Source organism: Lactuca sativa, chromosome 4 (assembly GCF_002870075.4).
Source record: "Lactuca sativa cultivar Salinas chromosome 4, Lsat_Salinas_v11, whole genome shotgun sequence".
Taxonomy (NCBI): Eukaryota; Viridiplantae; Streptophyta; class Magnoliopsida; order Asterales; family Asteraceae; genus Lactuca; species Lactuca sativa.
This window is the reverse complement of record NC_056626.2, coordinates 335,536,015-335,553,952: the sequence shown is the minus strand read 5'-3', so window position 1 is coordinate 335,553,952 and position 17,938 is coordinate 335,536,015.

The following is a 17,938-nucleotide window of genomic DNA, read 5'->3' as shown; positions in this document are numbered from 1 at the left end:
ATCTAAAGGACAAGATTGATTAGATCAGAGTTGACAGCGTCTTTGAGAGCTATGATTGCAAACCGAATTGTACTTATGAATATAGTTACTAGACTTATCCAAGTGGGAGACTGTTGGAATAGTGTCTAAGGCTGCAACTATATTAGGAAAGTATTTGATCCGGTTGTGCATGGTCCTTTTGGGTTGCCTTCACCATAGCAACTTGATAGGATGATTTATTAAGAGAGAGTAAATATTATTAATATATTATGTGAATAATATAATGAATAATATATTTGTTATTTGATTAATATAAGTCATAGAATTAATTAGAATTAATTTGGTGACTTAAAGAGATTAATTAAATAAAGGGGTATAAACTGTCAATTGTTTGATAGTTAAGCTTTAGACTGTAAATCCATTAGGATATGTCTTGGACGAATTCTAAGAGCTTTTGGATAGCTAAAATCGTCCATATGCTTATCTATGGAATGGATTTGGATAGCCTTAAGAGAAGATTATCCAATTAGGGTTTAGGTTGTAACCCTTAAGGAGTCTACAAGTATAAATAGACCCCATAGCAAAGGGAATTCGACACCTCTGATTAAGTAAGAGAACCCTGGTCGAAATTCCTCCCTCTCCTCTCTCCTAAATCATTCTTCTTGCTATTGGTGTTTGTAAGCCATTAGAGGAGTGACATTTGTGACTCTAGAAGCTCCAAGACCTCAAGATCAACAAGGAACTCAAAGGTATGATTCTAGATCTGTTTCATTGTTGTTATTTAACCTAATTAGTAATTAGAAGTCTTGGATTCAAAGCATGTTTATTAGAAAGCCTAGATCCAAGCATTAGGGTTTTGCATGCGCACATAGGAAAGTTCTTATGGCTAAAACCCATCAGCTGCATCAATACTGCTCCCATACCTGTGATCGGGGCATCACAGTAGACTACGAAGTCCTCTACTCCCTCTAGCAAGGTAAGAATCGGGGCCTCGCACAATCTCTGTCTGAGGGTCTCTAACGCTGCCTGCTGCTCAGGCCCTCAACGAAATACCACCGACTTCTTGTTCAGTCGGGTGAGCGGCACTGCTATCTTGGAGAAGCCCTGAATAAATCTCCGATAATACCCTGCCAACCCTAGGAAGCTTCGAATCTCAGATGGAGACTTCGGGACTTCCCACTGCATCACGGCCTCTATCTTGGCCGGATCTACCAAAATACCCTTCTGGTTGACGAGGTGACCAAGAAACTGCACCTCGCGCAACCAGAACTCACATTTGGAGAACTTTGCGAAAAGTCTCTCCCTCCTCAAAGCCTCCAGCACCTCCCGCAGGTGCTCCTCGTGCTGCTCCTGCGTCTTGGAATATACCAAGATATCATCTATGAATACTATCACTGACCGATCCAGCATCGGCCTGCACACGCGGTTCATGAGATCCATGAACGCGGCTGGAGCATTGGTGAGCCCAAATGGCATTACCACAAACTCATAATGACCATACCTGGTCCTGAAAGCAGTCTTCTGTACATCCTCATCTCTAACCCGCATCTGATGATAACCGGAGCGTAGATCGATCTTAGAGAACCAAGACGCTCCCTGAAGCTGATCAAACAAGTCATCTATCCTCGGAAGTGGGTAACGGTTCTTCACCGTTACCTTATTCAACTCCCGATAATCTATACACATACGATGCGACCCATCCTTCTTCCTCACAAACAGGATCGGCGCTCCCCAAGGCGAACTGCTCGGCCGAATGAAACCCTTGTCTAACAGCTCCTGCAGCTATGTAGACAACTCCTGCATCTCAGGGGGAGCTAGTTGATACGGTGCCTTGGCTATCGGAGCCGCACCAGGAATTAGGTCGATCCTGAACTCAACCTGTCTCTCAGGAGGTATCCCCGACAAATCCTCGGGAAACACATCCGGGTAGTCTCGCACTATAGGAACATCATCAACTGTCGTCTTGCCCTTCTCCCGGGCATCCAAGACATAAGCTACAAAACCGGCGCAACCCTGATGAACATAGCGTCTCGCCCTTGCGGCGGAACAAAAGGTCGGTCCACGTTGTGGCCTCTCTCCCTGAATCACTAACTCTCCCCCACTGGGAGTGTGAACCCTCACTAGCTGAAGCTCACAATCAATCACCGCCCCATTGGGGCTTAGCCAATCCATGCCCACAATAACCTTATTCCCTCGCAGGGGAATAGGTACTAGGTCCACTGAAAACTGCTCATCGAACAACTGAAGGGAACACCCTTTATGCACTCTGCCGACCCTCACGGTCCTATCATCTGCTATCTCAACCTCTAATGGACAATCCAGCTCCCCAGGAGCTCTACTAAATCTCTTGCTAAGCGCAAGCGATACGAATGATCGGGTAGCCCCCGAATCGAACAATACCATAGCAGAAATGTCGTTCACAGAGAACGACCCTAAATAAAACATACAATCATAAGCAATATTCAAACGATAATAATAATAATAATAAAGAGATGAAGGGAAGATACATACCCGTCACCACATCAGGAGTCGCTCGCGCCTCCTCTGCTGTCATCTGAAACGCCCTACTCTTCGCCACTGGCGCATCAGCTCGGCCCTGCCGGCCATCTGTAATCCTCAAGGTAGCAGGGGCAGGTGCAGCCACCTTCCCTGCTGCAGCTAAACTCGGACACTGGGACTTTTTATGTCCCCTCTGATTGCACTGAAAGCAAATCAGATCTGATGCTGCAACAACAGTAGCAGGGGCCGTACAATCCCTACTCAAATGCCCAATCCGACCACACTTGTAGCAGCCGGAACTCCCTGCCTTGCACGCCCCCTCGTGCAATCTCATACACTTGCCACATCGACCGTGGCTTTGCTGACTCCTAGGTCTGTGATCTGAAACCTTAGGCTTTTTGCCCGAACCGCCTGAACCCGAAACCGCCTCCGGTTTTCTCTTCTTCTCCATCTCGAGATCAATCTCCCTCTCCCGGGCCCTAGCAATCATATCTTCCAGCGTTTTACAGCTGGACCGACTCACAAACTGGCGGATATCGCTCCGCAACATCTCATGATAACGGGCCTTCTTCATTTCCTCATCAGCCACGTACTGAGGAACGAGAAGAGCCCTCTCCCTGAACTTGGCGGTGATCTCTGCCACTGTCTCTATAGTCTGGGTAAGGTCCTAAAATTCCCTAGCTAACTGTTGCACCTCAATAACCGGTGCAAACTCCGCCCTGAACCTGGTAGAGAAATCAGCCCAGGTCATGGCGTCCAATGTTGCATCATCTCCAATGGCATGTCCGACCTCCTCCCACCAATCACGTGCCCTGTCCTTCAGAAGACAGGACGCCAATCTGACCTTGTCCCCCTCGGGACACCTGCTAGTGCGGAAAGCGTTGGCCACATCCGCCAACCATCTGGTACTCGCTATGGGGTCCCGCGCCCCATGATAGTCCGGAGCTCCACATGCCCTGAACTCCCTGAATGTAAGGGTGCGCGACCCCATCATGGCCGCCACCTCGGCACGGAAGGTGCCCAATCTCTCATCCATCAGCTCCAAAATCCCCTCCTTGATCGAACCGAAGATCACAGGAGTCTGCTCTATAATGATGCGCGTAATCTCCGAAGAAAGAAACTCTCGGGTCTGCTCATCCATACGCTCATCCCCCGAGCCTGAACCTGATCCCTCCCCGGCACCTCCACTGCCGGCTGCTGGTCTCGAACGCAAAACCACCATTCTGAAACACATCACAACTACATCAGAAAACTGAAATATCTCAAGAGATCATTGATACTACAACTAGCTCCCTGGTCTTGTCTCAGCCTTTCTTGATTCGAGTACGGATCCTCTGCTTTCAGTAGTACGGGCCCATACTACCTTCCACATCTATCCGTACTTTCTTCAAGAACTGCCTTGACTTCACCAAGTCACTTCTACTACTACAGATCTCTGCTACTCTCATCCTAGGCTTGCCCTAGGGAAACCTCAGACTCAACTCAACTAGTCCTCAGCTGCTGAAGGTCTCCTTATAATGCTAATTAGCCACCACCTGAACACCATCACATGTGACGAGGATCAGATAATCCTTCAAGTAAAAGACCTGTCCCTATAACGGTTGGACTCAAACAAGAGCTGCGCAATAGGGCCAGTTCCAGCACTCTGGGATTATTCAACCCTGATCACATGTGGTGTGACGTGTTCACCTAATGGCTAACTCCCATCACTCAGAACCCCACAAAGCACAAAGCAAGCAGCATTCGGATAAAGGAAACATACTCAGGCAAAACTATTCTCATAACGAGAAACTGTACTAGCATACAATGCTAAGCTCATACTATCAGGCATAACCTAAACAGGCTATCCTACTGTTGTCTACTCAATACTAGCATGCAAAACTCATAAAGCTGTAACATATAAAGCAGGCACATAAGGCATCCTCCTAGATCCTTAGTCCTATACTAGCATGTTGTTCTACTGAAACTGAAACTGAACAAATAACTTGTATGGGTAATTTGGGAGTACTTACTTGAGCTCGGCTGATCGCATGCACCACACCCTTATCTCGTTTAAAAAAAAATTCTTTCTTTCTAAGTGCTTTCAAAATTCTTTTAGAAAATATTTTCCTTTTAAAAATCTTTTTATTTCCCCTTAGTTTGAGTTCAGATACACCCGGAAGTGTATCCGAATCCCTCAAACCAGGGCTCTGATACCAACTTGAAACGACCCAAAAATTTCATTTTTCAATATAACCAAAAAAACATAATCTGAGTGTCATATCATAAAACCATACGTGATGTATCCCAAACATAATAAAAACACTGTGCGGAAAACTGTATCATATCTATGTCATATCAAAATCAAAACTAAATCAACTCCCAGGATAAAAGCTGAAGTTGTGGTGTGTGCGATGCTATCATCCCGAGCTCTTCCCTCTGCTTGCGGAAGTACCTGAAACCAAAACTGAAACTGTAAGCACGAAGCTTAGTGAGCTCCCCCAAACTACCACATACCATACAATACATAAATAAAGCACATACTGGGCCTTGCCCACTGCATCAGACCGAAGTCTGGAACTAGCTGCATCGGACCGAAGTCCGGAACTGACTAGGACCTTGTCCCCTGCATCGGACCAGAGTCTGGAACTGACTGCATCGGACCGAAGTCCGGAACTGACTGCATCGGACCGAAGTCCGGAACTGACTGATCATGGCATAGCATAAAACATAACAACTATTATAATCACATATACTGCATACTGCATCGGAACAGAGTCCGGAACACATAACACAAACATGCTTGTATCAAAAAGACATCAAGCACTCTAACTACTGCATCAGACCAAAGTCCGAAACTACTGATGATTAAACGGGCCGACATTGTGGCTGTAGACCCGTTCCTACTGAAGGGAAACTCACCTCGTGAACTGGCTGCTGAGTGTATGGCTCTGGAAGCTAACTGCTGCTGTTTCGGTATCTCCCCGGCTACAAGTCCATCAACACACTCAATCAAATACTAAACACTGTACTGGGTAAAATGACTCTTTTTCCCCTGGTCAAAGTCAACTCTCGGTCAAGGTCAACTCTCGGTTGACCTGACTCGCCGAGTTGGGCCGCCAACTCGCCGAGTCCCTATTCTCACTCCTCGACCCTACTCGCTGCTACTCGTCGAGTATGGCATCGACTCGACGAGTACCCTCTCGATCCAAGAACTCAGACAATCTTCATCCGACTCGCCGAGTCATATGAACAACTCGACGAGTTGTTCTTGAGCTTAAGAAGATTGCCTTGGACTCGCCGAGTTGTATGAACAACTCGCCGAGTCTCTCCATTACTGAGTCTACCCTCAAACTCGCTGAGTCCACTCCACTACTCACTGGTCCCACTCGACACCGCTCAAAAGGAAGAAATCGGGGACTCGCGACTCGACTCGCCGAGTCACCGCCATGCAACTATTCTACACTCGATTCTGCTCGAATCCAAAACATACAAATGATAGATCTGAGTCCAATAAGCTGATTTACCACGTAAAGTTTCCAACTTTACGTGTACAAACACATGAACAAGGGAATAAAGGCTAAAAAAGCACTTAAAAGGGTAGATCTAGGGTTATGATGCAAAATTGCTCCATAAAGGCAATAGATCTGGGCTCTACAACTCCTAAATGAACAGATCTAAAGATATCTTGACATAAAAGGGCTTCCATATCAACATAAGGCTTGAGAAAAGCATCAACTAGATCTAGAGGGGGTTTTAAAGCATAAAAGGGAAGGAAATCCGAAGAATACCTCAAAGAACTCTTGTTTTCCCTTGAATCTCTGCTCTACAATCTTTCTCCTTGCTCCTTTCTTCTTCTCCTTCTTCAAGCCTTCACAATTGCACACAAAATCACTTAGAATCACTCAAGAACGAATTAGGGTTTTCTCACAGCTTTTGAGGGTGAAGGAGGCGCGAATGGAGGCCATAAGGTGGCTTAAATAGTGGGCAACCCGGGGATTTAGGGCTTCTCCCAGACGGACAGACTCGCCGAGTCCAGAATATGGACTCGCCGAGTCGCCAGCTAACACGTGCTCGAAATCCCGTCCCTACTCGGCGAGTCAGGCTATGAACTCGCCGAGTCCCTCTTGCAAAACTTCAAAATAAATACCAAGGAATCATCATACCGGAGACGGGTCGTTACACAATAGTTGCGATACTTCTATTGATCGCTTTGATTATCTTTCACTTCAATCTTCTTGATTATATCGGATGCTACATCGATCTTGGTTCTCTAAACCACGTAACATACTTGTCTTAATCAAACTCAATTTGATATGACCACTAAGTTCAGAATATCATTCATCTTCTTAGTCATTTACTGAAACGATGGTAACGAGATACTCAAATAAAACAAAATCAATTACTATCTCCTTGGTAACCTTGTTACTTTCCCTGATCCAAGTGCGAGTCCTGTGCTTCTGGTAGTATATGCATCTACTACCTTTCACACATACTCATACTCGTCCCAAGTATTGTCTCGCAGCCCCCAAGTTCTTATCTCGCAGTCCCAAGTATTGTCTCGCAGCCCCCAAGTTCTCCTTCTCTTCTATTTTATCTGATATCATCCGTTTGATTGGGATTCCGCACCATCAAACGGATTTGATTGATGCACAGGCAAATTAGGGACTTACAATTGGTATCAGAGCCAGGTTGTATCAGTCAATTTTGTCATATTTGGGGCATTATTTGATATTATTTTTAAAATATTCTTGCGTTTTTGGATAGATCTCTGAAAAATAAGGGGGGTTTGTTCTTCGTGTTTTTTTATAAAAAAGGGTTTTTGATCGAGTTTTGGAGCAAAAAAAGGCAAAAATCACTGTTTTTTATCGTAACCTGCGAGGGGGTGGCGGCCAGCAGCTAGGGTTTCCGAGGAGTTCACGGCCCGAGGTTTGTGGCTCGGAGTTTGCGGACTCGGCTCGGAGTATACAGCTCGGTCTCGCACGTTTCCGGCTTCTGAGTTCTCGCCCTCGCACCTCAGCCTTGCAAGCGCAGCCTCGCTTCGCACATATTAAAAAAAAAGTCAGAAGCGCATTTGGAGGTGCCGGGTTTCGAACCCGCGACCTCCTACTCATCAATTCAGCGCCTTATCCAACTCAGCTACCTGATCACTTGTTACATTCCTTCGAAAATTAAACTATAACCGGTCTTTTTGCAGCAAGTTTTCCTATTTTGACACTTTTAACCCAAAATTCAATTCCTTTTAAATTTTAAATTCCTTTTTCATCCAAAATTTTTAAAAAAAAATTTATATAAACAAAAATAAATAAATAAATAAATATAATAATAATAATAAAAATAATAATAAATAATTACAAAAAAATTATTTTTGACTTTTATTTTTTGACTTCTTATTTAAAATTTTGACTTTGACTTCCAAGTTTGATCTTTGATTTTAAACTTTGACTTTTTCATTTAACTTTTAAACTTTCAAATTTTGCTTTTCGGATTGACTTTTAAGTTTGACTTTTCAAGTTTGACTTTTGAGTTTAATTTTTTAAATTTGACTTTTAAGTTTAACTTTTTAAATTTGACTTTCAAGTTTGACTTTTCAAGTTTGACTTTTGAGTTTAACTTTTTAAATTTGACTTTTAAGGTTGACTTTTGAGGTTTATAATCAAAGGGTTTGACTTTTAAGTTTTATTTTAGCTTCTAGTTGTGCTTTTAACTGATTTTAAGGTCTACGACGGAGTTGAAACATGAAAGAGAGTCGTCAAGATATGTTAAGACAAAATTTCAACATTTTCGATTATATCCCTGGAGAAACCCTCGAAACTCAGTTGCAGCGATATACTACACTTATTACCGAGATGAATATAGTTGGGATCTTCTTGTCTAAATCTGAGATAAACAAAAAGCTATTGAATTCACTTCCAAAATCGTGGGATATGGACGTGGCTATCATCAAGAAGACAAAAGATCTCAATCGTCTTAGTCTTGCTGATGTAATTGAAGAACTTGATGCTTTGAAGTGTAGAAATACAATGAGTTCTGCAAACATCTTGGTCAATGAAGTTTCAGGTTCTCAATCATGTGAAGTTTCATGTACACTCTCTAGTGAAGATACGATTAAATTTCTTTGGGAACAAATTGATTTATTAAAAAGAGAAGTTGAGGACCTGAGATATGAAGGATATCAACTCAGGAAATGACAGAAACCCCTGAAGGCTGAAATAGAAGCACAAACCAAGGACTTTAGGAAGCTTCAGGAAGAGTATAGCAACAAGTGTGAAAATTATGACTATATTAAGAGACAACTTGCTGTTGTAACTAAAGAACTTGACGCTTTGAAAATTAAGTGTGGAAAAACAGACGTTAGTTTTAAAAATTATATTGCATCAAGTCAGACAGTCGAGTCCTTATTTGAAACCCAATTAAAATTTAAAGATAATCAAAACAAGGGTCTAGGGTATGATAGTGATCCTCAACCTTTCAGTCATAACTACACATTCATCCCTATGACTCAGGAAGAAATTGCCAGGGAGGCACATCTTCAATATGGCAAACGAGTTGGATTTATGTCAGGAGGAGTTATTAATGTTGAAAATACTAATGTTTCTACTTCATGTGCAGGTAAAGTAACAAAAGATGAGAACAAGGAGAGCACTACTGAACAAAACAATGACACCTTGAACTCAGAATCCGTTGCTTCGAATTCTGTTACTCCTAACAAACCTACCGTTGAGAAATACATGCCTCCAATTCCAATGAAACAGAGTGCTTGTTGCAAGTGTGCATGTGGGAACAACAAGAAACGAGGCAAGGATACGCCACCAGGGGAAGGAAGAAACAATTTCCCAGTGAAAAAAAGGACTTGTTTTCACTGTGGAACACCTGGACACATTGCCAGAAACTGTCCAAATCGCGCATACGTTCCTTACTATGCACAAGGTTAGCAGAACGCACCAAGAGGGAGATACTCCAAAAGAAACCCCTCAAGGTCACGTTTAGACCATGATGACTGGAATGCGCACAAGGCCAAGCATCCAACTCCCAAGGCCAAGCATCCAACTCCCAAGAACAAGAAGGGAATGCTAGCCCAAAAGTCTAGTTCAAGAGATGCTCCTGTGAAGCCAAGACCAGTTAGGTCAAAGTCATCTCAGCAGCCGGCTTCAAGTTCCAAATCAAGTGTGGAGGCACCCATCGGATCGAACAAGAAATAGATTAAACCCGAATATAGATGGGTATCAAAGGTGAAAACTCCCAAATCTCCTAATGCTTCTAACGTTTCTACATCTTCTGTTTGTGATAAGTAGGATATGTCATGGGAGAGAGTATTGTGCATTGATGACAAAGGTCGACCCAGTTTCAAAATGGATTGGGTTCCAAAGACCAACTAATTCCGCTCTGTGTCGGAGCAACTATGGAGGCATATCATCAGACTTCGGTTTGTTGGTAGTGGCTGCTCATGGCATATGATTGGGGATATCTCTCAACTGTACAACATTCAGATCTTTGTTGAGAGTATGTGTCCTTTTGCGGGAAAGGAAGAAAGGAAGAGATCACAAATGGGGTTACTGCTTAATGATATGAAGAATTTTTGGATCTGTTCTGAGATTATGCTTGTTGTTCTCAGACCTTCTGAATGCAGATTCAATCGGTGAATTACGGTTTGCGTTTTCTTCTCTATACTCTTGAATTTTTCTTAAGTTGATTCACTTTAAAGACTAATTTTTGTTTTAGGATAGTTTAAATTTGCGCATTTATTTTCGTTTCTCTCCTATGCACAGATTTAGGGGGAGAAATAAAAACAAATCAAAAATTTTTAAATTTTAAAAAAAATCCAAAAACATTAGAAAATCAAAAAAATAAAAAATATAATGTTAATGGAATGTGCTTGCAGGAGATGTTTTGGGAAATGAAATTAGCAAGTGATAACGGGCAGTCTGAATCGGCGTAACGTACCTAAGTTGAATCGTCTACGCTCTGTGTACGATGCGCTGGTAGGCACGAAAGATTTTAAATGGACTTCACTAGGGAAAGTTGAACCTAATGAATTTAAGGACTTGACAAACTTTGACCTAGTTAGATCCGTTTAACCTGACTTCACGACACTCGGATAGGTTGAGCAGGGAGATACACATGGGAATCAACCGGTCACATTAAATAACCCGTATCTAGAACTGTGGTTTCACTTTTCCTCGATGTGCAGATTCTGTCCTTAATTCCGGTTGGATGGGACGACTGGTAAATTCCGATAAATTAGGTCCGTAGAATATCATTTTCTTTCTTTCCGTCTGTTAGCCATATGTTGTCTCCTTTGCGTGACTTCCAATCTGATCTGGTACACAACATATGCAACTCTATTTCTCTATAGGTTATATATATGAAATTCCTCTCATCTGTTAGCCATATGTTGTCTCATTTGTGTGACTTCCAATCCGACCTGGTACACAGCATATGCAACATTCTACTTCTCAACCCCTCTGAAACAATAAGTAATAGAATTCTGAATCTATCCTCTCTCTGAATGGTTGTCTGCTCACCCGGTATAAGGAGTACTCTGGAAGTTCTTGATGGCTGGGGCATATCAGGAAGCGGGAAACACGTTCTAGTACACTTAAAATTGAACACATACAGATTCTATGTAGATCTCGCTGCTCGATTTAGGTGGATAACAATATCCTTGGTTGTAGTCAGTTAAATGGTCATAAGAAAATTTTATTTAAGAATTAGGGCCGATCATGATAATAAAGTTACAATTAGATATATGCATGTATCATGTCATTGGTAAATTGTCCAAAATTGTCACAAAATTTTCGTGTTTAAGTGGACCACAATACTGGCGATCGATCAGACGAAGATGTGAAGATAAGGGTACCGACAAGCGGATAAAGGTTGTCTAAACACTTTGATCCCAAATCACTCTTAAATTTAGCTATTAATTTTGTTTTTGTTAAGTTTGTTCATAGTGTTCTTCTAATTTAAATAAAAGGGAGAATTAAAAAAAACAAACAAAAATCAAAAAAATTCAAAATCAAAAAATAGTGTTATTTGTGTTTTACTTTTTGTTCTAAGTTTTCTTTTAGTTTTGTTTTGTCTTGAAAAGTGATTTCTGGTATAGATAAGACTCATGGAGTTTGTGTTGAAGATTTCTGAACCAAGGCTTCGTCCATGAGCATCGAAGAATTCTCACTCGAAGGAGCAAGAAATGAAGATTATTCTTTCAACATTCAATTTGTCAACCCCATAAGCAAGGTGAAGCTGCACTTGAAGATTATGTGACGGATTGCATTGAAGCCTCCTCAATCAATCTGCTGCTATCTATGAACCTGCTGAAGTGATCCAGAAGATTATTTCTCTCTGAAGTTTTCTGTGACATCCCCATTTTTACGGCCAGAAAAGACCGATTTTGTTTATGCTTTATAAAAATCAGAGTACTTCTTTAATAAAAGTGTTGCAGAATTTGTCCCCAGAAAAACATGATAAATACGTTATTAAAACATTTTCGAAGAAACGTATTTTATTCATTTTAAAACGTTTAGGATGTCATCGTCAATACAGGAACATAAGCATAAACAGAACTTACATTTATTTACACTAATGATTTACATCTCCTTTATTCTCTCAGTAAATTATGTCTTCGTATTGATACCTGTGATACAAAGAAAACTGAGTGGGTCAAGCTTGGGAGCCTGGTGAGCATATAGGATTTTCAACCCACAATAATACATTTATTATATTCAATTATCAACAATCAACCCAAATACCCATCCCCATTATCTTCTTTAAGGTTTTACCCTAAGAATCGATTATACTTTCTTCATTCATTCCTAAGGGTTTACCTGAGGAACTGGCACACAGTCCATTTGCTACCACGGTTTATACAATAGGTACTACGTCGCATAGTCACTAGGGTTCATACAATTGGCACCACGTCTCATAGTCACCAGGGTTTACACAATAGGCACTACGTCTCATAGTCGCCAGGGTTTACACAATAGGCACTACGTCTCATAGTCACCTGGGCTTACTCATTAGGCACTACGTCTCATAGTCACCTGGGCTTACTCATTAGGCACGAAGTCGCATCGTCACCAACTATTCCATCTACCCATGTTCTACCCAACATTTTTTTAGATATAAATACAACCACAATTTAAATCATTTAACACCCGTATAAAAACATCAATTCCAAATCCATCTCAAATAGATAATTTATATATATATATATATATATATATATATATATATATATATATATATATATATATATATATATATATATATATATATATATATATCACATAGCACGTATTTCATAGCTAATACTTTATATTTATGTATTATAAGAGAGTAACTGTGCACTCACGCATATAAACAACAATATATATAAATATACACATAACACGTATTTTATAAAATACTTCATATTTATGTGTAAGATGAAAGTGACTATACACTCACTTGATCAGAAGATGATCCGACAGCACTACGGTTTGCAGAAGTAGCGCCTCTCCGTAGATCTGGAAGATCTTCACAAAAACCGGCTCCTCGCGGGCAGGGCTTCGGCTCAGGAATAACGCTCTTTGGGATTCTCGGGGCTTCGGATCTCGCTTCGGGGCTCGAGAATATTTTCGGGGCTTCGGGGTGCAAACGGCACGCAAAACGAGGCAAAGGACTAGAGAGAAGGATGAAATTGTGTGTGAAGAAAGAGCTGCCTTCGGATCCCCTTTTATAGGCTTACCCTCGAACGTACGCGGGGCGTAACTTCGGGGTACGCGGGGTGTACGCCTCGGAGGTCGTCAGCGCTTACGTCATCGGCCCTCATACGTCATTGCATACGACTCGCGACTCCGGATAACTCGAGTGCCCCTCGTTGTACGCGGGGCGTACAGTAGTACGCGCTGCGTACTTCGGATAGACCGGCTGATCCTTTCTTCGGATAATATCGGATGTTAATTAAAAATAAATATTTAATATTTAATATTTATTAAACTTCAAAAATTCATATCTCCTTCATACGAACTCCGTTTTCAACGTTATTTATATCCACACGAAGGTGAGACTACGCTCTACAACTTTCGTTTAGACTCCGTCGGCTCATTTTGAATTTTATTTTTTATTAATTATTTTTAGGAGGCCCGGACAGGAAAACTTCGTTATAAAATCATAACTTCTTCGTCCGACGTCCGTTCTCGCCTATCTTTTCATCGTTTTGCTACTAACAACGAGATCTTCGATTCTCATTTAGATTGTTTCGGCTAAAAACCGCTCGATCTCAAATCGAGTATTCGGGCTGCATACTGCTAAGTCGAAACTTAGAAAAACCATAACTTCCTCATACGAAGTCAGATTTGGGCGTTCCTTTTATGCACGCTCTCGATTTAACGAAACCTACGACTTTCGTTTAGATCGTTAAGGTTAAATATCGCTCTAACATAAATTCACTTTTTACGTCATTCAGCGTCGTGCCGGTTCTGTCGCGAAACTTCGACAGGTCATAACTTCTTCGTTATAATTCGGATTTCGACATTCTTTATATGTACGGAATCCTTGCAACATATATTATAACCTAGTTAAGATTATTCATTCTAAATAATCTTCTATCAAAAACTCATTTTTGACGCTTATCGTCTTTAAGTTGACTAGCCCTGATCTACGGGCGTTACATTTTCTCTAAAGATTCTCAAGCTGAAAGCACCAATTTTCAAGAATCAATACGTCAAGCCTCCTCATCCAATGTGCGATCAATGCCAAATTCTGAAGAAATGCCCAATTGCTCAAGATGAAGTCAATTATTGAAGATTCATATGTTCATCCTAATGCTGTGAAAAAAAATCGAAGGTTAAAGCTAAAGCCAAGCTCCCATTGAAGATTTACACGAAGAGCCAACTACTTTTTAGGGGGAGCTTGTTGGGTCAATTAAGAAAAGAAAGCTATAAACCAAGGGGGAGATTATTGTGTAAAAATATGGTTTATACTTTGCTTTTCTGGGCAATTGTATTCTTCTGTAATATTTTTGGAGTTTACGATCATGTTTACGGTTGAGTTTACGGCCTTAAACACCTTACGGCCGTAAACCCATTTACGGCCCATGTTCACCAAGCCCATATTCTCCAAGTATAAATATAGGTGTTAGGGAGAGGAGTAGAGATTGATGAACAGAAGAGAGTACACGGTCTAGAGAGAAGAGTGTGTGTTAGTGTGTGTGAATCTCTTGTATCCGGATCATAATTCATATCAATACATACAAGATTCATATTATTCTTCTTCTCCTTCTCTTCTATTTGATCTCACATCATCCGTTTGATTGGGATTCCGCACCATCAAACGGATTTGATTGATGCACAGGCAAATTAGGGACTTACACAGACCATGGGATAACTTTATGGATTATACTAAAAATTCTTTCTTTTTTCCAATCGAAAGTGTACTTCTCCTTTACCAAACGTATTATTTATTTAGACGTATTCTAAAGGCAAGATACCTCTCTTACGATATCTTCCGATAGGTATCATTCACTATCGTAAGCCATCTATTTTCTTAGTCTATCATGGTTAACATCACTTCCTAAACTTATGTCATTGTGATAGCTTCAGATGCACGCGCAACGACCAATGCATGACCCATCACATTCTTCGGCTCAAGTTTTCGTCTTCCTCGGATATTTCCTAGTCTGTCTTCACCATGACGTTTGGTACGCCAAAGTAGACGTTCGGTGTACCGAGATGAGAATTTAAGATAGGAAAGTTTTATTAACGATAGATGTATAAATCTCCTTATTACTTCGAAAAGTTATATGTCAGTTCTAATACTGTAATTAAACATTTAGAAATCTGAACACATAAAATTTTCAGATCCGGTCGGCAACAGACCATAGATCCGAACAAATAATAGCATATAAGGCATCTTTATAGCTATAACATAAAACATTTAGCACATAAAACATTTTAGGCATCTTTCCTAAAATAAACTAGTGTTTGTGTCTAAAATATTACAGACAATCATCTCACAACCATCGCTTAGCATTTTAAGTTTGAGTCTAGGAATTCTACAAATTCCAAGTTCGCTTAAACTAATGTTGTGATACCAACTGTGACCTTGCCAATTTTCAAAGCCAGAAAAGACCGATTTTATTTATGCTTTATAAAAATCAGAGTACTTTTTTTAATAAAAATGTTGCGGAATTTGTTCCCAGAAAAACATGATAAATACGTTATCAAAGCACTTCCGAAGAAATGTATTTTATTTATATTAAAACTTTGGGATGTCATCGTCAATACTGAAACATAAGCATAAACAGACCTTACATTTATTTACACTAGTGATCTACATCTCCTTTAATCTCTCAGTGTAAAGTAGCTTCGTATCGATACATGTGATACAAATAAACTGAGTGGGTCAGGTTGGGAAACCTGGTGAGTACATAGGGTTTTCAACCCACAATAATATAATTATTATGTTTAAACATCAAACAATTAACCGAATTACCCATCCCTATTATCTTCTTTAATCTTAAAGATATATCCTAAGAATCATCTATCCTTCATTCCTAAGGATTGACCTAAGGAATTGACACGAAGTCCATCACTGCCAGGGTTTATACATTAGGCACGAAGTCCATCGTCACCACAGTTTACACAACGGCCACTAAGTCTACATAGTCGCCAGTGTTTAGGCACCAAGTCTGCATGGTCGCCAAGGTTTAGGCACTAAGTCTGCATAGTCTCCAGGGTTTAGGCACCAAGTCTACATGGTTGTCAGGGTTTAGGCACTAAGTCCGCATAGTCACTAGGGTTTAGGCACTAAGTCTGCATAGTCGTCAGGGTTTAGGCACCAAGTCTTCATGGTCGCCAGGGATTAGGCACCAAGTCTGCATGGCCGCCAAAGTTTAAGCACTAAGTCTGCATAGTCGCCAGGGTTTAGGCACCAAGTCTGCATGGTCGCCAGGGTTTATATAATAGGCACTAAGTCCATAGCTGCCAACATTTATCTAATAGGCACTAATCCATAGCTGTCAGGGTTCTTAAATTATAACTGCTGAACACATAGTTCAAAAATACCTAATCCATACTCCCGAATCTAAAACTAACCTCTCTTCCTGATCCATACTCCCGAATCTGGTATGTATGTTGCATACTCCTGGATCAATAACTAATAGCTATGTCGATACTCTGCTAGATGATTAGATCATCTTAAACATCGAGACCTCTCATCAATTTTTATTTCATCACACATCATCTAATTCACCTACCCATGTTTTATCCAACATATTTGTAGATATAAAATACATATACAATTGAAATCAGTTAAAACATCTATAATATGGTTCATCCATCATAGATAGCAAGTATACAGATAATATGCACACATAGCACATAATTTATATAAAATACTTCATATTTATGTATAAGATGAAAATAATATGCACTCACATTAGTAGCATGAGTTGATAGAATCTAACTAGAAACGGTCGGGGGTTCGTGATCATCGGGAAAGGGATGCGGAACAACCTCAACAAACGAGAGAGAAGGAAAAGAATTGGTGTAAGGAATGAAAGGGCTGAAGTTGCTATTTATAGGGTGTTTTGGGGTCATTCACGTCGTGAACATGATAGGTTTACGTCGTGAACCTCCATGAGTCATCCCGTAGCCTTAACATGTGTTTTCTATCCCCAATTAGTTTCCCTGACATGTTTCACATCGTGAACTTCATCTTCACATCGTGACTTAAGGCGGCTAGGGTTTCTGCCACGTGGCATTCCCTTAGACAGCTGCATCTTCGAAAGGTCATAACTTTTGCATACGAACTCCATTTTCGATGTTCTTTATATCCATGCGTAGGTGGAGACGTACTCTACAACTTTCTTTTAGGTAAATAACGCCAAAAAGTACTTTATCATAAACTCATTTTTTTACGATTCCCGGTGTCGTGCCGGTTTTGTTGCGAAACTTTGACAGGTCATAACTTCTTCATTATAACTCGGATTTCGGCGTTCTTTATATCTCCGGAATCCTTGAGATATATACTACAACTTAGTTAAGATTATTTATTCTAAATAATCATCTATAAAAAATCATTTTTGACGTTTATCGTTTCTAAATTGACTAGCCCGAATCTGCGGGCATTACAATGTGCAGATATATATAAAAAAAATATGTATGTGAAAAAAGCATATGTATATGAATTGTAGGCATTTTCATGTGAAAATTTTATGTGAAAATATAGGTATTTATATGAAATGTATGAAAAATGTATGTGAAAATATAGGCATTTTTATATGAAATGTATGAAAATTATATGTGAAAATATAAGTATTATGGGTAACATATTTGAAGATGTTATCTTCGGTAAACAAATATAAACTTGTTTTTTTAATGAAAACTTTACCTAAAATCATCAAATAAATTATATTTTTAAAAATTTAATAACATATAACGTTATAGTATACATAAAGAAATAGTAATAGCTTACTATTTTAAATAAAACAAACTAAAAA